This window comes from Strix aluco, chromosome 1 (assembly GCF_031877795.1).
Source record: "Strix aluco isolate bStrAlu1 chromosome 1, bStrAlu1.hap1, whole genome shotgun sequence".
In the NCBI taxonomy this organism is placed as follows: domain Eukaryota; kingdom Metazoa; phylum Chordata; class Aves; order Strigiformes; family Strigidae; genus Strix; species Strix aluco.
The window spans coordinates 103,075,859-103,091,978 of record NC_133931.1 but is presented as its reverse complement, the minus strand read 5'-3'; the positions used below and the strand labels follow the sequence as shown (position 1 = coordinate 103,091,978).

Below are 16,120 nucleotides of genomic sequence, written 5' to 3'. Positions count from 1 at the left end.
AGGTGCTCCAGGGCTGACTCATCATGATGGGTGTCATACCTGGGACACTGGGGCTGAGGCTCTTCTGGAACAGCCCTGGGAGGGATCAGACAGGGTGTCCTCTCCTCTGAATTTGCAGTTTGGGTTCCTGTCTGCTTTTGTGTATCCCTCTGCTTCTCTGGGCTTGTGGAGCTGGGCCTTTGATGGGCTGATGGCTCCTCTGATGGGCCCTCAAGCAACCTGGCAAGGTGTTATTTGGGGTCTCCCCACCCACCATTGCCTCCCTCCACTCCTTTGTGGGTGTGCACAGGGACCTTTTATCACATAACCTAAATGGCAATACATTTATACTTAAATTATATTTAGAATGACTTCTAAATATAATGTCTCGTTAAAGTCGTTTTTAGAAATATCAAAATAGACAGTCAGAATTTGTTTCACTTTTTTTCAAAAATGTCTACTTTAAAATCAAATAAAAGTTTATGTTGAATTTGTTAAAAGCAAAAAAAGAACTTTAGTTATAGTATATCACATTTCCTAAATGGAATGTTTTTCTTGTTTTAAAATACCTTGTTCAAAACAAATACTTATTTGGAACTCATCCAATATGAAATCTGAAAAAAAAAAAAAAAAACAAGCAAAAAAAAAACCAAACAACAAAAAACCAAACCATTACAACCATTTTTCCCCTCTTGATTTTTTTTTTCATTCAAGCAAGTAAACCAAGAGGACACCTTGCAACATTCCCTGAACATGACCCATCTTGACTGCATGATATCCTTTAGCAATGATTAGGTTCCGCATCGGGAAACCAGGACTGAGATCCCACATCCTGTAGAGCAGCTCAGGCTCCATCAGCCAGACCATCCCTACCAAGTACAACTACTTCTGTGGGGTAGCAGACAAGTAAGGGGTGGCACTCCTGAGGATTTGCTGCTTCTGAGCTTCTGTGATCTACGCAGTGAATTTTAATGAATTGGCTTTCCAGTTCGAGTATCCTTTTCCAGTCATACAAAAATGAATGAAAGAAAGAAAGACCATAAACATTTCTCTACTACTACACTGAATGTGTATCTCAGTATTCTTAGAAAGTATAGAGCTTTCTAGGAATAGGCACATATTTATGCATACTTATAGACTTATAGTCATAAGTATGGGATCTTACTAACAGTTAAATGTTTCACAGACCTTGTCCTAAAATGTTTTTTTTTAATTGTTATTACAGAGTGGTGTATTTCACTGACCAGTTATCATAAACTCACCCCCAGATTACCTTCAAACTCCATAACAGCTTTCCTCCACTGTCACACCTGAGCATGAGGGAATTCTTCAAGACCTGGGGTTATTTCAGCTGACCTAACAGGTAGATGATCTTAGCTGCACCAAGAGGATAAAATCATCTTTCACGAGTGAGAGGCAGTGAGTGGGCAGAAGTAAAGTAGTTTCCTATAGGAACAGTCAGCCTCAGGAGCAACAAGATTGATGGCCAGTATTAACAGTAAAGATAAACCCAAGGCAGGGTGCCAAGCATTATACAAGTTGCATGACATGCATTTGGTAGCCCTGTCCCAAAGGCCACCCCAGATCTCATATATCTTGCTGTGCTGCAACTAGACTGCTGCAGTTTTTCTCTTACCACACACACCCAAGGGGTACAGTTTTTGGCCAAGTAATATTTTGCATTTGTTTACTTGCATTATCCCATAAAAGAAGCCCATGAGGCAATCAAAATTTCTGGCTGGGAGACATCCAGCCTGAAGTGGAGAAAGAATTGGGAGAAACGGGTAAAACTAATGAAAACACCCCAGGTCTATGTATGCCACAGGCTAATATTCAAGAGAGCAGGCAGAAACGTTGTATTCCTTCAATACCAGGTATATGCATTAAACAGCCTATTCTAGTAGGTGACTGCGAGACCTTAAGGTTGGGGTTGTAGTTTGTATTCAAAAATTAGTGTTATTCCACTCAGGAAGAGTCAAGAGTCCTAACTGTATTTATTTTCTGTGGTCCTAAAACATAACCCATCCCTAAGAACCCTAGTGCTAGGCAACTTGCCTCCTGATAATTAATTATGCTCGCCTGAGGAAACAGCAAAAAATTCTTTGTTGTTGGTCATGACAAAACCAGTCATAGTTCACATGCTGAGTACTGAATTCATACGACATACTTTTCATGATTGTTTTACAGGATAAACAAGAACATGGAACACGTGGTAAGTTTAAAAAAAAAAAAAGAATAAATGAACCAACCTGTCTCACTGCTTGGAGCCCTTCACAAAGCAGAAAAAGCCTGAAACAGGCAATATAGTTACTACAAAATGCATCACACACACATATATCTACTGACTTATACGTTTGTATTATCACAGTACTTCAGTAGGCCTTAATCATGAACCATGACAAGCCACTTCAATCAGCATGACATAAAAGAAAAAAAAAATTACACTGTTCCAGTGTAATTACTCTGAGAAAAGCCTTAGAAGTACAATGCAAAAAGTGCTTATAAGCATCTTCCCCACAGTTCAAATTATAGGAGCATAAATTTGATACACTTCTTACAAAATTATGTCAACCTAAGTTTTAGAAGTCAAATATGAAAATGGTGAGGAACTGGATTATGGTATGTACAAGAAACCATGGGCAAGTCAGCCAGCCATCAAGAATTTTTGGTTATTCTATATCTAAAAAGCTAAACGTGTGCTTTTGCAAGTAGAAGTGTTTCGCTGTGTAGTATTGACACGTCTTTGTTTCACATCCCAGAAGATGGCAGCAGTCCCACAATACTTCATGAATTTAGAGACACTGCTCCCAAGCCTGATTGTGCTTTTTTACAGCTTTCTCTGTTTAACCACTAAAGAAATAAATATTCCTTATCATCACTATGCTGCTAACATATGGTTTGTACCTGTCAATTTACCACCTATTTACGTTTTTTTAATTTATTTTAAATGAAACTTAAAAGAAACTAAACCCACTTGTATTAAAACACTTCATTAATGGCCTTCTAAAAGGACATGCAATACTATTTATTTTCTATTTACCAACACTGAGAAGATATTAAAAAATACCAAAAGCTCTGTGCTCATCTTAAGCATTACATGCTGTTTCTCCAGCTCTCCCATAGAGGTTTAACAGAAGCCTGAGAGAACTATGAATACCTAATAAAAAAAAAACATTTTCTCAGGTTTGCAGTGAAAGAGCATGAACTTTGTGTAAACAAAGCTGCTTGGTTATTTTTAAGGAGGAATAGTTTAGATTAATGCAATATGTTAAAGCAATTACACTTTTCATATCATGAAAGAAGGAATAAAATGTTCATACTATGTATGACCTGTAACTAATTATGGCAATCATAGCACAGCCTATATTTCTCCAGTGCTAAATGACACACACTGAATGCTATAGATGAAAAGTGCAATCTCACTACAATCTTGTGTCCTGAAATGCCTTGATAACAGGCCACACTCGCAACAGAAACTGATGAAGCCCAGGACTGTATATGGATTTAGTGTTAGAGACTAGAACAGCAACTGCTAACTTGATATTTTTTTCATCAGTTTTAGGACCACATCTAGGATGTCTTCTGAAAATCTGTTTCTTGGTTTCATAAGGAGCCTTCAGCACATCTTGGAATGCCCTGGGCACAAACTCAAGCCTGAGAAAGACTCCTGGCACACTCTGAAAATTATATGAAAGAAGTGAATAAAACTAAAAAAATGAAGAAAAAGGTGTAAACAGACAACTTAAATACCTGAAAATTCTATCAACTATGAAGACATCATATAGCAATGGTTGCCATTTTTAGTGTGTAAAAATGGATTCTTGCAATATTTTATTTATAAAACCCAGATAACAGTGTTAAACTGAAAGAGGGTAGATTTAGATTAGACATAAGGAAGAAATTCTTTACTGTGAAGGTGGTGAGACACTGGAACAGGTTGCCCAGAGAAGGTGTCGCTGTATGGAATGTATTTACCAAGGAAGCAGAGAAATGGGAGCTCTTATTAGAGTGTTTACACGTAAATCAAGGTCACTCAGGGAGCAAAGATTTATTGAAAGAGGCAGTGAGCAGGGGATGGTCTGTAACCAGGGAATTGTGCAACACCAGTATTTCAGCATGTGGCCTGTGTCGCACTTGATTAGGAGAGCACAACCCTCTTAAGGATCAGCCCTTACACTTAAGGAATTTCTTATGGGCTGAGGGAATGGAAAAAGGGATTCCTCAGGATTTAATAGACTGTATACCTACTATGGCCTTGGAAAAGCTCATTCGAGCATGGAAAGCCAGTGACGCATATGGGAAGGATCACTGAATTCACACCCAGTGAATTGTCCCATCCTATTAATCGCTGTTTGTCTTTATAGCAATAGTTTGCAGGTTTTCAGAAGCTCACCATGGGAGTTATGTTTTGGCTGTTGAGTGGGTCATTATGTGTGGTGTTTGTCTGATCTTACTAGTTCTGTTTTGTTCTTTACTAGGGAAAACACTGTGAAGGGTTTAGCTACCTGCCCACACCCAAATCAATTCCATCAGGTAACAGGAGCCACTTTACTGCCAGGGTGGTCCAGGAGCGGGCACACAAGCAGTACAGTGGGTTTTTCACACCCCATACAACCCTCAGGCTAATGGCATAGACAAGCAAATTAATGGTTTGATCAGAGACATGCTAATGTCTGACGACCTAACGGTTATCACAAGCGGTTTTTATTGTTAGTAACCACTGGGGAAATTGTGGGAACCCCAGGACAGAAGCATTTTGCCCTGTGGGGTTTATTGGTTGGTGATACTCCTATATTTGACAATCACAAGGGCCAGTTCCCATTGAAAATATACGCAGGCCAACATGTCATGGTGAAGTTACCTTCGACTGGCATTGTGCCTGTGACCTTAGTAAAACCTAGGGCTTTACATGCTTGGAGGCCTTGGGTAAAGGCAGAAAAACACACCGTATTAGTGCCCGATGGAGAACCCCTGACTTTTAACTTGTTTGTATAATTCTCTAGGAATGACAATCCACAACGAGTATTGAAAGTCACCAGGACTGTGCTTCCTTTTAACCTTGGAGGCCAGAGGGGACTGTACCACCACTTCAAGGAAACCAGCCAAATTGGGACTGTGGTTACGGGGTGGATTGTGTGGCAGGTGCACCTGAGGTCTCTCAGAGGTTTGCTACTCCGCTCATTCTAAACTTGTAAATAGAACAATGACAGGGTAAGTCGCTGATTTAAAAATGTTGCAATCAAGAGAAGGAGCCTGGAGATAAGGGAGTGAGTTACTCCAACTTTGTATGAACAGTGCATGTCTGGTTAATGTTAACAAGACTGATAGGAGAGGATAATCCTGCCCCAGGACTGTCTGAGGAGAAAATCAGCAGTATCTGGGGAAAAGATAAAGGCAGTGGGGGGGGAGACTGCGGCCACCGACTCAGTTTAAGATGAAGACATGCCCCCCTCCCCCCCACCCTGAGTTTGCTCAGAAGAATTAACAGACTCTGTAACTTTCAATCGAGACAAGGCTGTTGTGCAGCAGTGAGGGACAAAGTGATAAGAAACTGACCAATGGTCATCACAGTAAATGTGCATTCATGTAATCTGCAATGTATAAACACATTGAAGTTCTTTTGGGTGGTGTGCTGGCTTTGTGGAATTACCATTGAAGTTCTTTCAGGTGGTGTGCTGGCTTTGTGGAATTACCACCTAGTGCCCCACTTTCTGCATACATGGAATGAATAAATACCTCTGCTCTGTGTGTATATGGTCGTATGGCACACCGGGTAAACAACCCCACTTGAGGGACAACACACCCACCCAGTGCAAACAGGGATTCTTTGTTGCTGGAGTGCAGCACCTGTTGACTGCCCCTGTGCTCAGGACTTCATGGTAGATGAGTCTATTTTGCTGCCTGAGGAGACAGCGTGGAGAGCTCAGTTGTGTCTATTGACTGAAAAGGAGCAGAAAGGGATCAGAATCTCAGAAGAAATTTTGGATGCTGTAATACCCCTGGTCAGGCCCTCCAAGGAACCTCAATGAGCAAAGAACACTACTCTGGTAAAGGTGGAATTAAAATCAGGTCACAACCAGTGGGGAAAAATCAGGATCCAATTAAATTAGAGGCTAGAGTGGGACTAGAATCGTTAGTCAATTGTCTTTGTGTAATACAGTTGTTATGGGAATGTCAGTCTGAATAGAAAACTCCTATCCTACTGATAAGGGAACCTCAAACTCAGGAATATAGATTGGTCCAAGATTTAAGAGAAATTAACAAAATCGCTGTAGATGTCCATCCTGTGATACCTTAACCCCTACACTCTATTAATAATCCACAATATCTGAAGACAGTATGTGTTTTACAGTGCTAGATTTGAAAGATGCTTCCTTTTGCATTCCCCTGGGAGAGGAGAGCCGGGAGATCTCCACCCTTGAATGGGAGAGTCCCACTACTGGTAGGAAAGTACAACTCTGCTGGACTGTGATGCCCCAGAGATTCAAGAATAGCCCAGCCCTGTTCGGTAATGTACATGCCAAAGAACTGGAAGAATGGCAAGGTAAAAATCCCTCTATCACACTGTTGTAATATGTGGATGAGATACTTTTGGGAACCAGAACCTAACAGGAATGTCACAACTGACTTGCTCAGTTTCCTCGGGCTGGCTGGACATCACGTCTCCCAGAAAAAGGCCCAGATAGCCCAGAGCACTGTGACTTACCTAGGATTTGAAATATCTCCAGGAAAAGACAGTTGGGTGCAGAACAAAAAGAAGCTATTTGTCGAATAGCTACCCTCCCCCCCCGCCCCATCTAAGGAAGAACTGCAAGGGTTCTTGGGATGGTGCAGACTCTAGATACCAAATTGTAGCCTGATTGCTAAACCATTACATGCAGCTGTCAAGGGGCCTGGAGAAACTGGAATGGACACCAGAGTGCCAGAAAGAATCTGATTCCATCAAGACTGAATTAATGAGAGCTCCTGCTCTGGGTCTGCTGGACTTAAGTAAACTACACAAGAGACAACGTGTAGCACTGGGGGTCCTGGCCCAGACTCTAGGAGACTGGGAAAAGGCCAGTAGCTTACTTCTCGAAGCCACTGGATGAAGTAAGTGAAGGATGGCCTGCATGTTTGAGAGCTGTAGCTGCAGCGGTGGTGTTAATTAAAGAAGCCTGGAAACTAACCTTGGGACAACCCATCACAGTTTTTGTACCACATGCAGTGGTAGCCATACTTGAACAAAAGGGGCATCATTTGGCTAGCCCAGTATCAGGTGGTGCTGACCGAACAAGATGATGTCATTTTAAGGATGTCTTCAACCTTGAATCCTGCTACTTTAATGCCGGTAGATGAGAGGGGAGAGGTGGAGCGTGACTGTCTCCATGTTACGCAACAAGTGTCCTCTGACTGACCTGATCTGAAAGATGTACCATTAACTGATTCAGAAATTGAACTTTTTACAGATGGCAGTAGCTTTATGGTGAATGGGGAACAAAAGGCAGGGTACGCCGTGGTAACCCCACAAAAGGAAGTTGAAGCATGAGCATTGCCGCCTAATACCTCTGCTCAAAAGGCAGAATCACAGCTCTAATCCAAGCTTTAGAGCTTTCTAAACACACCCGCCCAATGCAAACAGGGCTTCTTGGCTGCTAAAGTGCAGCAGCTGTTGACTGCCCCTGTGCTCAGGGCTTCACAGTAGCTGGGGCCTTTGGCCGATGGATCACAGGTCAGATTCAACTGCTTATAAATGGAGTCCTCTGAGAGAGCCATTTTGAGCTAGTCCCCCCTGGAGCAGTGTGCTGTGGTCGAGGACTCTCCCCCTGGGTCCTTGGCTGCCCAAGGAAACTCCTTGAGGTGACTTGGGTCGGGACACTGCTCTGAGAAGTTCCTCCAGGATGAGAGCCCTCACTTGTTAGGTGAGTGATAGAGGAGTTTGAGTTGTCATTAAACCCTAGGAAGAGGTGGTTTGTGCTCCTCTCATGGGCATTCAAACCTGCTGTCAAATGGTTGCAGAGGGCTAGTTAATTGTGTTGATAATAAATTTTTCATTTTTGGTTGGTGTTTGTTTATTTGAGAGCCTCCGTAACAACTAGGTGATCTTTAACTTCCCTTCCAATCCTAACCATTCTATGGTTCCATAATAATGGAAGACTGGCAAGGAGGATTGTGAACATGCTCAAGTGACTCTCAGCTGGGGTGTAGAAAAATACATATATCATACTAACTGTTGTTTAGGCTTGTGTGTTTGACAAGTAGAACATCTATGTTTAGGTAAGATAGACCTAGGACAGAGATCAAGGAGCCCTATCGGACATGCTTGAGATTCCTGCCCTGCTGTGGAGAAGATCAAAGCACAGAGGTAAAATGTGGCTGCGCGAATCCCTGATAAACAGGTGAAAAGAGCAGGGTCGGTGACCCTCTAGCACGGACCAAGCTCAGCAGTGCCTGTGTCCCTGCTTCTGTGCCCAGGGGCTTCTTGGGGATCCCCCCGTTGGCAAGCTAACAAAAATAAATGTGCTGACTCACACAGCCATGTGTGACTACCCCAACTGGCACCTCATAGGCCCTCTGCTCAAGGGAGACACGCCAGCCTGCCCTGTGAGGGGAGGCTGAGAGAAATGGGTTTGTTCAGCCTCGAGAAGAGAAGGCTTAGGGGAGACCTTATCACCATGCTCCAGTATTTAAAGGGTGCTACAAAGAAGATGGAGACCCTTTTGACAAGGACTCCCATGGAAAAGACAAGGGGTAACGGGTACAAGATTCCAACTGGACACAAGAGGAACATTTGTCACAATCAGCCACTGGAATAATCTCCCCAGGGAGGTGGTTGATTTCCCAACATTGGATATGTTTAAGATTCAGCTGGAGTGGGTGCTGGGCCAGCTTGTCTAGACCATGCTCTTGCCAGCAGGATTGGTGAAGCCTGAGGTCCCTTCCAACCTGGGATCCTCTGATTCTGTGATTACATCTCTGCCCTGGCCACAGCCAAGCACTTGCCTGGGGGGTCCGGCAGGGCAATGGCATCTGCTGATTTCAGAGGTTGTATTTCACTTCGGGAACAGAAAGTCCGAGCATTTGGAGTTACCGGGGAACTAACCGCATTTTGAAGCAAGCCAGTAGCCCTGTGATGCCAGCAGCTGTTCGTCCTTTGAGAGGTACCTGCGCTTCTGGAGGCAGGACTGCCTTTCCCGGCAGAGGACATCTGGAGGCTGCCCCGCCACAAAGCAGGCAATGGCTCTACAAGTTGAAATACCCATTTTATTTAATGCTGCAGCATTAGGCAAGCGCCGCACTTTTGACAAGCCCGTGGTTTTTTGGTTCAAAGCCAACTGTGTTTTGGAAGCAAAAGGGCTTCCACAAGCCCTGCCTGCCACAGCCCTCTTGTGAGTCAATGGGCAAAAAGCAAAAAAGAACCAGAAAAAAGCCATCCCCCAAACCAGCTGTGAAATGCAGCCCCTAAACCCCTTCTTCTGCCTTACGACGGACTTCCTGGAGGGGCAGATGGACCCCCCAGGGCTGCCGGGCCGGGCGCGCAGCGCCTCTACCGCCCACAGACCAAGGTGGCGCGGCCCGCCGGGGGAAAAGGCGACCGAGCGAGTTTTCCTTTTCAGTGGCTCCCTGGGCATGCCCGACACGCGCGACCCCCGGGAGACACGAGTGTCGCGACCCCCGCTCCCTCCCGGCACGTCGGGGAAAACGAGGGGCGGGCCCGGGGGGCACCGGCAGCGGGCGCGGCTGGGAGGGGTGCCAGAGCTGGGGGGGGAGGAGCGGCGGCTCTGCCATCCGCTCGTCGGGGCTGCCGGGCCGGCCCCTCGCCGCTGCGGGAGTCGGGAGCGACTGGTCAGGTCTGGAGCCAAGATGGCGGCTGGCGCCAGCACTGTCCCCTCTCAGCAGTTGCCGCGCTCGGGGCCCGTCGTTGCTACGCCGCTCCCGCGCTCTCCCGGTGTCCGGGCGGAGGTGGGGATCCCGCCCTGTGGCCGGCGGGAGGAAGGGGCCGTCGGCAGCACCTCTGGGTGACGGGAGGGGCGCCGCCGCTTGGCAGGAGGTTTGAACGGGGTCGTGAGGTTGGAAGGCGCGCGGCGGGCGGGCGCTTGGCGTCGGGGTTGGGTGTGTGGGAGGGGTGGTGGTGGTGGTGGTGGTGGTGGTGGGGTGTCTGTCTGTCTGTCTGTGTTTTTAATTTCTCTTTCCTTATTTCTGTGGGGTTTTAGCAGTGTCAGCGGCAGTGACTTTGTTGTCATCACAACATCAGGGGGGTTGTTCTCAAAAACGTCTGTTCTCCACAAGAATCTCTTGTACCGCTCAAGCTTTTCGTTTTAATTTGCCCAACTTGTGGACAAATGCACAGGCTCAGGCGTTCATCTTGGGGTGAAGAGGGATAAGGAAATTGTTGGAACGCTTCAGGATGAGCTGGTCAGTAGCCTTTGATGGGAATGTTTCAGGCCGTTCACTTTGTGCTTCGGCTCGATTCCTTTATTGCTTGCGAGAGGTTTGAGTTCACTGGATAGAACCATTCTGTGTGGATTAACAGTGTTATTGTGGTCTCTTATCTTACAGATGAAATCACACTTGGGTATAAAGTGAAAATACCTTGAAATATGTTGACTTTAAAATTCTGGGCTTTATTTTCCTTGAAACTGGATTTTCGGATACAGTGTTAGAAGATGTTACAGAATTGTAAGTGTTATTTCTGCCTCTTGTTGCTCTTCAGTGTTTGGTTTCCTGGTGCAGAATGTTGCGTAAGATCTATGAACTAAGTGGTTTTATTTTTTGGAATACTTGCCAGCTAAATATCATATTTTTATATATAATATTATATTTATATGTATATATGTATTATTTATATTAATATAAATCTTGGACTTCAGCCTTGAGGGTGATCTCTTCTGGACAGCCATGTCATAGGGTAGTTCTTGCATGATTTGTAATACTTGTAACCGGTTCCTAATTTGTAGCCTTAATTTTGCATAGGTTCTGTGTTGAACTTTCCAGTAGTTTGTTTGCTTTCACATTTCCTGAAGGCCTAGGCAAAGATTTAAAAAGCTAGCAGCCTGAAGGATGGATATGTGTTACTTTGTTATGCCATGTTGCTCTTTGAAACTTGTTTTGAGTATCGGTGGTATTCAAGAAATTGTCCAGATTTAGAGGGTGAATCTGTATTTTTAGGTACCAAGCAGAAAAGTACAGTTGATCTTTTTAGTTGCCAGGTAGCTTTCTTTACGCGGGTGGTCAGTTGATCAAGCTTACACTGAAGTGTGGCTGATTTATTGGTTAGTTCCAACAAATACCATCTTAATGCAGAGATTTCTATTAGTTCTGTAATCAAAACTGTAATCACTGTCCCTGGTCATGTGTTCGTCCTTACTTTGTCCAATGCTGCTTCAGTGAGATTACACCCAAGGGCAGAAGAATCACAAAACTGGACCAGATTTTAAATTTCCATTTTAAATGGAAATAACAATGGTAAGTCGTCGTTGTTAAAGGGCTGCGTGCATTTATTTTCTGTGCCTCTAAATTGGTCAGTGTTTGCATTCAGCTGCCTCGAGCAGAGCTTTCCAGACAGTTTCGTTACAGAAGCTACTTTCAAGTAGCTTGCGGAGGATATGTGTGTATGAATGGTGCTGGAAAAGTGATCTTACTGCCTTACTCGGTGTAATTGACAGTAAATGTGAAGAGATCACAGCCCGAATTTTATTTTGATGAGTGTGTTTCTGATCTTCAGGTGTGAAGGGAATCGCTGATGTTGCTGCCCACTCTGGAGGCTGGTTCGTACAGTGGCTTGTAACTCCTGCGTGTTTGCCTGAGTAAGAGTGTAGGGTGGGATCTATCTGCGTTTCATCCGTTATCTTCTGTGTAAATGTGTTTGCAGCAGTTTGGATGCCTACAAACTCTTGAGTCATTTGGTGATTGCAATGCCATGTGATGCCCAGGGAGCTGTATCTTTATGTGCTCTGCAAAAAAATCTGGAGGTCTGTTGGATGATACCAAATTAGAAGCACGATGATTTTCAGTTTATCATGTGCTGATAAGGAGGAATTAAATATTGTAATTCTGCAATTGCTGAACTCTGCAGTTTCCTAAATATCTCCGAAGCAGACCCTCAGTAGTTTTTCGCTTGCCTGCATAGATGGCTACAAAATCTGGACTTCCTACGTGAGGACGTTCCTCATTTTGTGTGAGAAGACAATGACGGACTTGAGTCGAAGTCGGCTCTGTGGGAATGGGGAATAATCTCCCTTTTGCTGTCTCACCTGCCTTGCGCCTTCTTCCTGTGTGTCTGAGCAAGTGCCCTCTTGACTGAATTTCAAAGCCTTTTTCTGCTCTGGTTATTCCTCATCCTGAAAGGGCAGCGCATGTTCTGACTTCTTACACAAGGTAAAATCACAACCGTGCAGTTCAGCTGGTGGTGTGCTGCCCTGGAAGCAGAAGCCTGCGATTCTTTGAGGGCGGGTTTTCATCAAGACACAGAGATGTTTCTGTATTAGGTCTTGTGTCTCTTTTGGGGACACATCTTCCCACCACAGGAAGACTACGCTTTAGACTTTTTCTTACTCAGTCCCAAAAGCAGCGAAGCTCTTTGTCTTTAGAAGTGCTCAGCTAATTATTTAGAATACAGAAAAAGGGATGGTTAAAATGTTAAGAACAAAGATATAAATGTCTAAAAAAAGAATATATATATAAGTAAAAGGAGTGGTTATCCTCTGTTTTTCCCTTACTTGTGTTTTTGCCTTTGTATTTCTTTTCCTATTGTTCAGTTCGTTACTTGCTTCACAGGAGAATTCTATGCTGACTTATTCCCTGCTCCTTGTCGAAGGATTCAGGCTCTTTATTAGTTTTTGGGCTCTGCTGGCAATAGAGGTTGGAAAGAGGAAACCAGCTTCCCAGTATGGAGACAGTCTGGGGAAGAATGAGCAATTGGAGAAATCCTTCATGAAACGAAGCATGTTCTTTGTCCTTTTGAAAAGGAGCTGGAGTGTTTCTAGACAGAATCATCTCCTTGAAGTGAATAACAAAGACAAAAACCACAACGTGTGTCATCTGGGATCTCCTTTCTGGTTTGTTAAATGCTCTTTGTATTGTGGAGATTTTTTTTTTTTTTTTTTTTTGGCATGTGCTTCTCTGGCATTAACTGTTCTCCTCTGTTGGGAGAGGCAGATAATATTGAATCTAAAACCCACTTTTGTGGTCTACCATGAAGTCTCCATCTGCTAAAATGCTGTAACGCAAGAACTGACACATATGGCTTTGTAGAACTTGAATCTATGGCACTGACACAAAATTGTCATATTCTTTCATAGCTGGTTCCTGGAGGAGAAGGACCTGAAGTATAAATTGATACAGTTGTCATCTATGAAGATGTGGTTTTTATATTTTTATACATATATATATATATATAATCTAAACAGAGATTTTGGAGGTATGGTTGTGGGTAGATTTTGGTGGGGGTTGTTTGGTTGTTGGGTTTTTTTTGTTGTTTCCACACAGTTGACACTTGATAAAAGACAAAGATTTCCTCTTCAGGAAAGGTGCCTTGTTAACAATAATGCTGACTTTGTAAGTTGAAATCCTGACTTTCTTGTAAGGACGCACTAATCTGTTCTGATTAAAAGGTTTTCTTTTGCTACTTGTTGGGTTCTGTTCTGTAAGTGCACAAGTTTGACAGGTAGTTTTATAACTGGCTGATGGAATGGAAAAAGAAGAGTTCTGTTTCAGTTGCTGTCAGTCTTTTGTTTTTCTCCACCTGTTGCATTTTGTTGGTGACCCGCGTCTGTACCAAAGAGCAGTCGTGAGCCACGAGATTGCTGTTCTTTGGAGCAGAGGCAGGTACTAAGCTGGGTCACTTGTTCCAACCTGGCTGCAGGCGGTGTCGCCAGAAGCTGTAGAATTCTGAAAGCTCTTTCAAGTGGGTGCATCTGTTTGATGCTCCATAGCCTTTGGCTCTGCTGGCCTTGAGGTTCGGCTCTCTCGGACTTCTTTTGCTTGGTCGAGATACTGTCTTAGAGTAAAGGCACTGTAATGGTATTTGGCAAGCGAGGACAGACAGGCCTGACCTAGTTCATGTTCAGAGGGTTGGAAAACAAAAAGGCTGGTGTTAAAACTTCTCATTCTGGTCAGTGGTGACTGCCTTCACCGCCCAGCGTTGCTGTGTACATGGAACGAAATTGGGAGCTGCCCGTGCCTGCTTGTGTAGTTGGAGGAGTCATTTTAGAGTAAAGGTTCTTTTGGCTGCATCTGTTCTCCTGTGATACAAAAACTTGACAGCTAATGGGGACAACTACTACGTCAGGAGAATCCCTCTGATGGAAGGGAGTGCTGGACATGCTTTGCCTTCCCATCACCGGCAGAAGAAAGAAGAGTTGAAAAAGGGGGCTCAAGGAGCAAGAGACGACAAGGCAGTTGCTGTACCAGATCCTTTTGCCTTGCTTTATCTGACAGAAAAGCTGCCTTCTGCTAGCTGGCTCTTAGCTGGAAATACAGTGAGAGCTTCTTGCTGTAGCCTCTTCAAGGGGAAAGACTGCCTCCCCTCTTCCGGGGGTGTGCTGCTTTTGACCCCCTTGTTCTGAATGGAGGATCTGCAGTTGTCATGGTTAGATCACATGGGGACAATCTATACCTTTGACTCACGGAATGGTTTTTCATTTCCTTCTTCAACTTTTTTCAATAGATCAATTAAATTTTTTTTTTTTTTTTTTTTTAACCTTTGACTGGAACATCATCTGTTGGTTTTGGCCCCAAACGCTTTATTTCTTAGAAAGAAGTTGAGTCTTTTCGTCAGAACACTGGAAAGATTTCTGGCCAGTGTAGTACTATTGTGTTGGGGTTTTTCTGGATAAGATTCTACCTATACACATTCCAGTGTGTGCACCTTAATTTCTACTTGAGCCGGTATTTTGAAAACAATCCTAAGCTGAGGAGGGCTTTCAAGCTTGGGAGAGAAAAAGAGCAGCTCTTGCATTAAAAGCAACTTTTCAAAGGGAAAGGTAAACTATTTTGTTTCTTTAAGAATTTTTATTCTGACAGCACAAACATCTTGCTCTCTTGGGATTTTGTTATCACTGGAAAAAAAAATTGGTATTGCCTTGCTTCCTCTTCCTCTGGTTGGGTTTTCTTCCCTCCCTCCAGAGGAAATGCTAAGACTGTTATCTTTTTGGAAGACATTTGAATTCATGACTTGGACGTCAGCAGACCTGACTCTAAAGACAGCTTCTGTGCATCCAAATGCTGTTAATCTTTATCATGTGAAAGGAAAGATCTGTAACTCTGAGTGAGAATTCAGAGTATTCCAGACAGGCCTGGTTTGCGTTGCACTCAATATTCCTGCAGCCTGTTGCTTTGGAAGTGCAGGTAATAAGCTCTTCAACTGAGTAAGCGAGCAGTAGTGTGGTTCGGTTTTCCTCTCAGAAATCTCGTGCTTAATCCTACTTCACAGTCCTGCGGAAGGTGTGGACAGTCAGTCAAAATGAATGTTTCGTAACAACACAAGAACCAAAAGACACCTGACGTGGAACTGAAATTTCCCCCAAAGCCATGGCAGGAGAATTTTGCCTGGAAGTGTCTGGACCAGGAGTCCATGATGCTGCCAAATCAGCTGTTTTCTTCACAAGTGAAGATGGGACTTTTCAGTAAGACTTAACTAAATGAAACACGTAAGCGAGGAAGAATCTGTTATTGCACACAAAGGAAGGAATATTAAACTGAGGTTTTCACATAAAAATTCACTGTGCTTCTCCTTGCAGTTTGAGACTGAATCCAAAGGGGAGGTGTTTGTCACGTGAAGTCCAGAGGCACTGTCGAAGGTGTGTGCAGAAAGCAGCTACTTCTTGCTCCAAGGTTGGATTAGAAGTTCCTGCAAACAGCAGGGGCACCTTTAGGAGTCAAGTCCTTCCCTCTGTGCTGGTGAAGTCATCAGTGCTGTTCAGCCTTCTAAACAGTTGACTGACACCAAATGTAAAGCTCATAGTTTCCTGTTGCAAAGGTTTAACCGTACCCTGGGGAGAAGGTGCTACCTTTGAGATTAGAAAGGAATTACTACGCGGGAGAGTAGCTGTATGTACTATCACCTCCTTGCCTGCTGCTGGCTGTAGGACCCGTGCTAAACTGAAGAAAAGCAAAGAAAATCCTTTTCCTGGCTCAGTTTGGAGCCTCCCGTTTTTGGAGA

The 16,120-nt window shown here is 44.0% G+C and overlaps 1 long non-coding RNA gene across 2 annotated transcripts; it reads left to right on the top strand.

Moving 5' to 3' along the window:
* Nucleotides 1-9,646: 9,646 nt before the first annotated feature.
* On the top strand, nt 9,647-13,585 carry LOC141933653 (uncharacterized). 2 transcript variants are annotated; one of them, XR_012626172.1, is made up of 3 exons: nt 9,647-10,009; nt 10,519-10,638; nt 11,684-13,585. It is a non-coding gene; the product is annotated as an uncharacterized LOC141933653 (long non-coding RNA). The 2 variants fall into 2 exon arrangements; XR_012626171.1 differs by lacking the exon at nt 9,647-10,009 and adding an exon at nt 10,142-10,374.
* The last annotated feature ends 2,535 nt before the right edge of the window (nt 13,586-16,120 follow it).